The following is an 8920-nucleotide window of genomic DNA, read 5'->3' as shown; positions in this document are numbered from 1 at the left end:
GGGAGGGTCGCTAAAATATCCTCAGTGGCCCCTCCATTAACCGACACAGTTGGTTCCATGGAGTCGTTCGTTAACTGAATCTATATACTGTAGTGTTATATATTAATAAAATATTAATAAATAAACTTAAAATAGTTCAACACAAAATTTTATTGTTTAAATTTATTTTAGTAAAATTGTAAATGTTGTCAAGCTATTCGGTTCTCCAGTCACTGACTTTAGTTTAGTTTAATATTAATATATATCTATTAGGGGGAATTTAATCAATAATCAAACATTATAATTAAAGTATAATTTATTTATATTATGTAATATTTATTAATAAAATACTTTTATTATACAGTGGTCCCTCGGTTAACGAGCACAATCCGTTCCAGCAGGTTGCTCGTTAACCGAAAATCTCTTTAACCGAAACCATTGTTTCAATGGGTTTTTGGGTAATTGGTTCCAGCTCACCGAAAATTGCCTAAATTAAAAAAAAATGGTAGAAAAGTACACTTACTTTGAGGTTTGTATGTAGAAGGCTCCTGGATGATGATGATGATGATGTGCATTTGAAGTGGGAGGAGGAGAAGGGAGAAGAGAAGGAAGTGGAGGTGGAGGAGAAGCATTTTACTGCTTCTTGGAAGGTGAGTCACCTTCCATGAAAATGTTAGGAACCTCTGGACTGACAGATTCTCCACCATGAACATCCTCTCTCCTTCTTGAAGTGGAAGGCTGAGGGATAGCATCTTGTTCCCTCTGCCTTTTACTGAAGAAAGTGTCAATTGTGGTCTGTGGGGCATCTGTCCCCCTCACCATTAACTTATGTTTAAAGAAGGAGACCACTGAGTCCTCAACTTGACACAAAGTTAGTTCAGTTTTTTCCACTTCTGGGTGCTTTGAAGCCAGTTCCCTGAACTTCTCCCAGTAGTAAATCACATCTTTCAACTGTTTAGCTGACATATGGTCATCACTTTCAATTTCCTCCTCACCACTGTCAGCCTCTACCTGTAATATCTCATCCAGTTGCTTCAAGTCATCAGGAGTAAGTTCCTCCTCATGAGACATCACAAACTCTTCCACATCCTCCTCCTCCACTTCAAGGCCCAATGACTGACCAATGGACACAATCTCCTGGTCCAACTCTGTTTCTTCCTCAAATCCCTCAAAATCATGGACTACTGATGGCCACAGTGCTTTCCATGCAGAATTGAGGGATCTAGTGGAGACTTCTTGCCATGATGACACAATCAATTTTACAGCCTCCAGGATGTTGAATTGTCTTCCAGAACTGTTTCAGTGTTAGTTCAGGATCATTGGAAGTTGCCTGATGACACCTCCTAAACATTTTCTTCATGTACAACTTCTTGAAGTTGCTGATCACATTCTGGTCCATTGGCTGTATGATTGATGTAGTGTTGGGAGGCAAAAACAACACTTTGACAAAGTCAAATTGATACTCCAAAGTTCTGGCAAGTAGAGGGTCATGACCAGGGGCATTATCCATGAGGAGCCTTTAAAGGGAGTTTATTGGTGGTTAGGTAGCTCTTGACAGAAGGGCAAAACACATCAACAGCCCATTCATTAAAGAGCTGTCTTGTCACCCATGCCTTACGGTTGGACTTCCAATAAACTCCAAGCTTTGTTCTTACCACTTTCTGTTGCTTGTACACCCTGGGGTTCTCAGAGTGGTAGACAAGCATGGGCTTCAGTCGGAAATCCCCTGAAACATTGGCACCAAGCAATAGAGTGAGACGGTCTTTCATGGGTTTATGCCCAGGTAAAGAGGCTTCATCTCTGGTGATGAATGTTCTTTTGGGCATCTTTTTCCAGAACAGCCCAGTTTCGTCCACATTGAACACTTGCTGTGGAAGATAATTTTCTTCTTCCATCAGTTTTTTAAATTCATCTAAAAACTTTGCTGCCCCTTCTTTATCAGCACTAGCAACTTCACCATGCCTAACAACACTGAAAATGTCACTTCTTTTCTTAAATTTTTCGAACCAGCTTTTGCTGGCCCGAAAATCTTCAAATTCTGTGCCTGAAGAACCAGGTTGATCTTCCTTTAAATGTTCGTAAATCTCCCTGGCTCTTTCACAAATGAATTCAGTAGAAACTGAATCACCTTTCATCTGTTTTTCCCTAATCCAGATGATAAGTAACCTCTCAGTTTCTGCGATTAGGGATCTACTTTTAAACACTCTGGTAGATTTGTCTCTCACTTTCACTTCTTTAAATTTGTCTTTCTGTGCAAGAATTGTTGACACAGTTGATGTCTACATGCCATATTCTTTGCTAAGCACATTTGTTCTAATGTCTTGTTCATGTTTTTTTTATAATTTCCTGCTTGGTTTGGATTGAAATCGCTTTTCTTGATCTCTTAGGCCCCATGCTAGATTCAAACAATGTCAACACGTGATTTTTAAAGTTAAACTAGCTGTAAATAAAGAATATTTTCTTTAAAATAACACTACACTGTGCTATATATTGTCAATATGTAAAATAAATTTCAAAATGACCAATAATTTGCTTGGAAACACAGAAAAAAAAGCATTTAGTTGAAGAGAGTCTCAAGCAAGATGTTCCCTCCACTGAAAACAGAGAGAGACTAACGCCGGTTTGGTGTGTTAAAAGGCTGGATGGCGCACATAAAACTAGTGACTTTACCTTCAGTTATGTTCAATTATTGTTAAAATGACTTAAGAAATTTAATAAAGTCAACCCTCGCTTTACGCGGTCCCACATTCCGCGTTTCCACGTTTACGCGGTACCCTGCCGAACACGGAATGCTCACATTCCGCGGTGCGTGTACCCCTTTACGCGGAGAGCGGCACAAGCAGGGTGCGCTCAAGGTCACCCAGTCATCAAAACATCGAGTTCTTCACCCACCACAGCCGGCCCAAGTCAGTGATAGTGATAATTATAGTGAGGATATGGACTTATATGGACTTTGAGGGGTTTGACAAAGAGGCCCTGCAAGCCTCTGTGGTGGATAGTGTTATGAGTTGGGGATTTAGAATATAGTTATACGTCTACCCAGATCCCAACAGGCAACAATAAAAAAAAACAAAGACAATCGGACTATAAAAGGGTAGACAAAGGATGGGAGTTTTCGTTGTGTATAATAAAGTACCATAAATCCCTTAACAAAATATTCAGCTTCCTATAAATTACCCTTAACCATACTTAACCTAAACATTAACAGTATATACATATTAATACAACATAAACAATTTTGAAGCAAGGTGGACGTGGGGGAGGCAATACAAGATTACAAATACTTAAGTGAGGAGCTGAGATGGCTGACGAGTACAGAAGGTATTGTGAGGCCTTGAGTAGTCACTTTATGCCATTAGGTTTTAGGGGATAAAATGATCACCATCATTCACTTCCCAGAGCCAAGTGCTCTCTCCTCGAATTGGAGCTGACAAAGAAGACTTTGAGGAGGTGACGCAACAACCAGGATATGGAGAAGGGAAACCCGGGAGTGGTAACTAAGACGAGTCATACTCGTGTCTCGTCCCTAGATGGCGTTGCTCGTGGTGCTGGGTAGGTAGATCAAGACAATAGATGGCGTGGTTCGTAGTGCTGGGTGGAGAGTTGCATGTGTCATGATACAGGTGAGGCCAATAATCTGCCTGCCTCGGAACCAACCCCCCATCCCCATGTGCCCAGCCATCTTTTCTACTAATGAAAAGTGTTAAAAAACCTAATATTATTGATATTTCTCTTAATTATTAATTGTGTGTGCATACCATCATAAAATTAAGAAGTTATTTTTACTACAACGTAGGTATTGTGTCTGAAAAAGTGGAGTTTGGGGGTCGGCCCGGTCTCTATTTCAATTAATCCCATATGTTATGTTGTTCACTTTACGCGTTTCTCACTTTACGCGGGCTGCTGTGGGTTGAATTAACCGCATAAAGTGAGGATTCACTATTAAACTTTTTAAATTATTGAATAGTATAAACTTATTGATATTTAATAAAATAGTACGGAATTTAAGCCCTAGAACCGATTACTGTATTGGCAGACTAATACTACAGCTGGTTGACCGCCAAGTGCAAGCGAAAACATGTTGAGGTCGGCTAATAAAAAAAACTCGTTAAAAATCATATGGGAGGTAACTCGTTAACCGAGGCGCTCGTTAACCGAGAGACCACTGTATATTAACCAAGGTGGGATTTTGGGCCATTTTTATCTTGGGAAAGATTTTTTATTTAATTGAAGTTAAATTTGTTTGAGGAAGTATTTCGGTCTTTTTTATTTAATTGAAGTAAAAAAATTAGTTATAAGAATGTGGTACTTTTTAATTCTAGTTAAATTACAGTTTTCAGTAAAAAATTAGCTTTTGAGACATTTTGGGAACTTTACGGTAAAATTGCAGTTAATTTTTTGACAAGAAATTTACATTTTTGTCACTATTTGGTGGGATCCTAACCTAACCAAATCATGTGTCCGATGGTGAGGTTTTAATTCTCGGGGAAAATAACAATTTGGTGGGATTCAAACCTAACCGAACCAAACTCTGTCTTCGATGGTATTTTAATTCTCTGGGAAAGGAAAAATCACAAGACTCTTCACAATGTCGTTGTTTATAGATAATTAAACCCTTATGGCAGTGGGATATAACTTGTGAATTTACCAGGTGTTATCCATTAGTGACTAGTAAGTGGTATTAAGAAAGTTGTTGACCAGAGTTAACTTGTGGTCCTTCTGCAGCTCTTCGCAGTCTGCTTGGTTCTTGATTTCCCGAAATAACTTGGCGACATCCGCAAACATTTGTGTGGAGGAGTGTACAACGTCAGGCATGTCATTATGAAACAAACAAACAACAGCGGGCCCAATACACTGCCCTGTGGTACCCCGCTTGTGGCAGGTACGGATGACGATTTTGTGCCAATAAACGCCACACACTGCTTGCGGTCATGTAGAAAGTCTTCTATCCATGCTAGGACATTTCCTCGAATTCCATACCCTTCCAGTTTGATTTTCAGCCTTTCTTGTACATTGTCGAAAGCGTTGGCAAAATCTAGGTAAATATTGTCTATATTACCACCCCATTCCAGACTATGGGTCCAAATATCCAGTACCTTGAGCAATTGTGTTAAGCAGGAGCGCCCCGGCATAAAACCGTGTTGGCAATCCTTTACAAGGTTGTTTCGTCTCCAACATGTTGGAACAAAAAATTATCTGAGTTTCTACAAAAAGAGTAACGGTTATTTTGTTTACAGTTTACGGCTCCAATTGGTTGTTACTGTAGTGTTCAGACAACTACCATATTGCTGCCTCGCTGATCGTGGTTAATGAAGTTCCTCGTGTCATTCGTCGAGGTAAGATTTTCTAAAGTGTTTCTTTATTTACTTTAATAAGTTTTATGGAAATGTCTTAATTTAACCATAATATTGTTTGTAAATGTTTGAAGATTTAATGAGTTCCTGTATAATATAATACTGTATAGTACTGTATACATATTATATAATATTAGTGCCCAGAGTATTTAATTTATTAGTTGCTAAAATGTTATTCATTCCAGGAAGGTGACGTGAAGATGTAAGATATGGGCCACAAGACGAAGGTTTGTTTTGGTTAACGGGTCTCTTGCTGCACCACATTGGAAACTTTCTGTTATAACCTAGGGTACAGTACAGTGTATATCTTTGTGGTTTTAGTTTTTATTAAGGATCTGGGATCACAGTTTAAAAATTCAAGTAATTGTGTTAAAGACCTTTGAAATAATTAGATATTTTAAGTAGATTACGCTGTGCCCGTAAGTTTTAAAAGGCCTTTATGGATGGTCTTAAATATGTTGACCATCTTTACTGTATGAAGTTAGTTTCACGTTGTCAAAATATTTGTCAAATATTCCTGACCTAATACCTTTGTCTTCAGCACTTGGGGTAAAAAAATAGTTTAAATATCCTACAAAGGTACAGGGTACTACTTTACCTGATTTTAAATCTGGGTTCACAAATTAGTTATTATGTTAATGACTTTTTGAAACAATTAGATATTTAAAGTAGATTACTTAGGCTTTGCCCGTATTTTTTAAAAGGCCTTCATGTACGTTTTATAAATAACATAGACTATTGGGGTGTCAACTGCATGGAAAAGCCAGGAAACTTTACAAACAAATGGGGTAATTTATTTGGGTTAAGTTATACTTAAATATAGTTTTTTGGCATCAATCTTGGGATTAAATTAATGCTGTACTGTATAATAGGTAAATAATTACTGTACTTTTAGGAACATTCCACAGCAATAATGATGATAGTTCAAGTTAGTGATCAAATATTACAGGTTATACCTACTGCTGTGAGTATTGTCCAGTGAATTGTTCTTATAATGGACTTGTTCCACATTAATAAAGGTTCAAATAGGTGGATAGTGGAGTGTTGTCCCATGTCAGGTTAAGGTTGTCACCAGGGAGGGTCGCTAAAATATCTTCAGTGGTCCCTCCATTAACCGACACAATTAGTTCCACGGAGTCGTTCGTTTACTGATTCTATATACTGTAGTGTTATATATTAATAAAATATTAATAAATAAACTTAAAATAGTTCAACACAAAATGTTATTGTTTAAATTTATTTTAGTAAAATTGTGAATGTTGTCAAGCTATTCGGTTCTCCAGCCACTGACTTAAGTTTAGTTTAATATTAATATATATCTATTAGTGGGAATTTAATCAACAATAAAACATTATAATTAAAGTATAATTTATTTATATTATGTATCATTTATAAATAAAATGCTTTTATTATAGTATTAATAATGAAAACTTGTAATTACTGAAAGATAAGAGAGAGAATCGGACAAGGTGTAGCAGGTCGACATCAACCAAGGTGGCCGTCTTGTTTATTGTTGTTAATTTTGTGAGTAAATGTTAATTTGTGGTCCTTCCTCCCTCCCTCGTGGTAAAGGTAATAAATGTTTTATGTTATGTCGTTGATATAAACATACATTAGAATGTTTGAGTTAAAGGTTGGTTATCCGAGATGGTCCGTGTTGGTATTTGATGGGCCGAGTTGGAGGCACAGCGGTCACACTATAATAACCCGTTGTAGTACATCCTTCTTTACTCACACAGCCAAACTGTGTCTGTGTGGATGTGGGTCACACTATAATAACCCATTATAGTACATCCTTCTTTACTCACACAGCCAAACTGTGTCTGTGTGGATGTGGGTCACACTATAATAACCCGTTATAGTACATCCTTCTTTACTCACACAGCCAAACTGTGTCTGTGTGGATGTGGGTCACACTATAATAACCCGTTATAGTACCTCCTTCTTTACTCACACAGTCAAGCTGTGTCTGTGTGGATGTGGGTCACACTATAATAACCCGTTATAGTACATCCTTCTTTACTCACACAGCCAAACTGTGTCTGTGTGGATGTGGGTCACACTATAATAACCCGTTATAGTACATCCTTCTTTACTCACACAGCCAAACTGTCCCTAGCTGTGGATGTGGGTCACCTGTAATAGCGCAATATAATTGTCTTTTGTTTCTCACTAGCAACCCAGAAAGCGGCAATACATCTGTTGGATGTTGAATCTGCCTATAATAACCCGTTATAGTACATCCTTCTACACTCACACAGCCAAACTGTGTCTGTGTGGATGTGGGTCACACTATAATAACCCGTTATAGTACATCCTTCTTTACTCACACAGCCAAACTGTGTCTGTGTGGATGTGGGTCACACTATAATAACCCATTATAGTACACCCTTCTTTACTCACACAGCCAAACTGTGTCTGTGTGGATGTGGGTCACACTATAATAACCTGTTATAGTACATCCTTCTACCTCACAGCCAAACTGTCTGTGTGGATGTGGATCACACTATAATAACTTCCGTTATAATCACATCCTTCTTTTGCTCACACACACAGCCAAACTTTGTGTTTCCTGTGTGGATGTGGGTCACACTATAATAACCTGTTATAGTACATCCTTCTTTACTCACACAGCCAAACTGTGTCTGTGTGGATGTGGGTCACACTATAATAACCTGTTATAGTACATCCTTCTTTACTCACACAGCCAAACTGTGTCTGTGTGGATGTGGGCCACACTATAATAACCAGTTATAGTACATCCTTCTTTACTCACACAGCCAAACTGTATCTGTGTGGATGTGGGCCACAGTATAATAACCCGTTATAGTACATCCTTCTTTACTCACACAGCCAAACTGTGTCTGTGTGGATGTGGGCCACACTATAATAACCCGTTATAGTACATCCGTCTTTACTCACACAGCCAAACTGTGTCTGTGTGGATGTGGGTCACACTATAATAAACCATTATAGTACATCCTTCTTTACTCACACAGCCAAACTGTGTCTGTGTGGATGTGGGTCACACTATAATAACCTGTTATAGTACATCCTTCTTTACTCACACAGCCAAACTGTGTCTGTGTGACTGTGGGTCCCACTATAATAACCCATTATAGTACATCCTTCTTTACTCACACAGCCAAACTGTGTCTGTGTGGATGTGGGTCACACTATAATAACCCGTTATAGTACATCCTTCTATACTCACACAGCCAAACTGTGTCTGTGTGGATGTGGGTCACACTATAATAACCCGTTATAGTACATCCTTCTTTACTCACACAGCCAAACTGTGTCTGTGTGGATATGGGTCACCTATAAAATAACTTCCGTTATAAGTACATCATACATATACTGGCCAAACTGGCAATGCACCTGTGTGGATGTGGGTCACACTATAATAACCCGTTATAGTACCTCCTTCTTTACTCACACAGTCAAGCTGTGCCTGTGTGGATGTGGGTCACACTATAATAACCCGTTATAGTACCTCCTTCTTTACTCACACAGTCAAGCTGTGTCTGTGTGGATGTGGGTCACACTATAATAACCCGTTATAGTACCTCCTTCTTTACTCACAC

At 38.5% G+C, this 8920-nt stretch overlaps 1 long non-coding RNA gene across 1 annotated transcript; it reads left to right on the top strand.

The window, feature by feature from the left end:
- The first annotated feature begins 4819 nt into the window (after positions 1-4819).
- LOC121856111 lies at positions 4820-6851 on the top strand. Its single transcript, XR_006086897.1, has 3 exons — positions 4820-4861; positions 5217-5315; positions 5519-6851. It is a non-coding gene; the product is annotated as an uncharacterized LOC121856111 (long non-coding RNA).
- The last annotated feature ends 2069 nt before the right edge of the window (positions 6852-8920 follow it).

The sequence above is a fragment of the Homarus americanus genome, unplaced genomic scaffold, assembly GCF_018991925.1.
Source record: "Homarus americanus isolate GMGI-L3 unplaced genomic scaffold, GMGI_Hamer_2.0 scaffold25616, whole genome shotgun sequence".
Classification (NCBI taxonomy): Eukaryota; Metazoa; Arthropoda; class Malacostraca; order Decapoda; family Nephropidae; genus Homarus; species Homarus americanus.
Note: the sequence above shows the minus strand (reverse complement) of the source record. Positions and strands in the feature narration are given on the sequence as shown.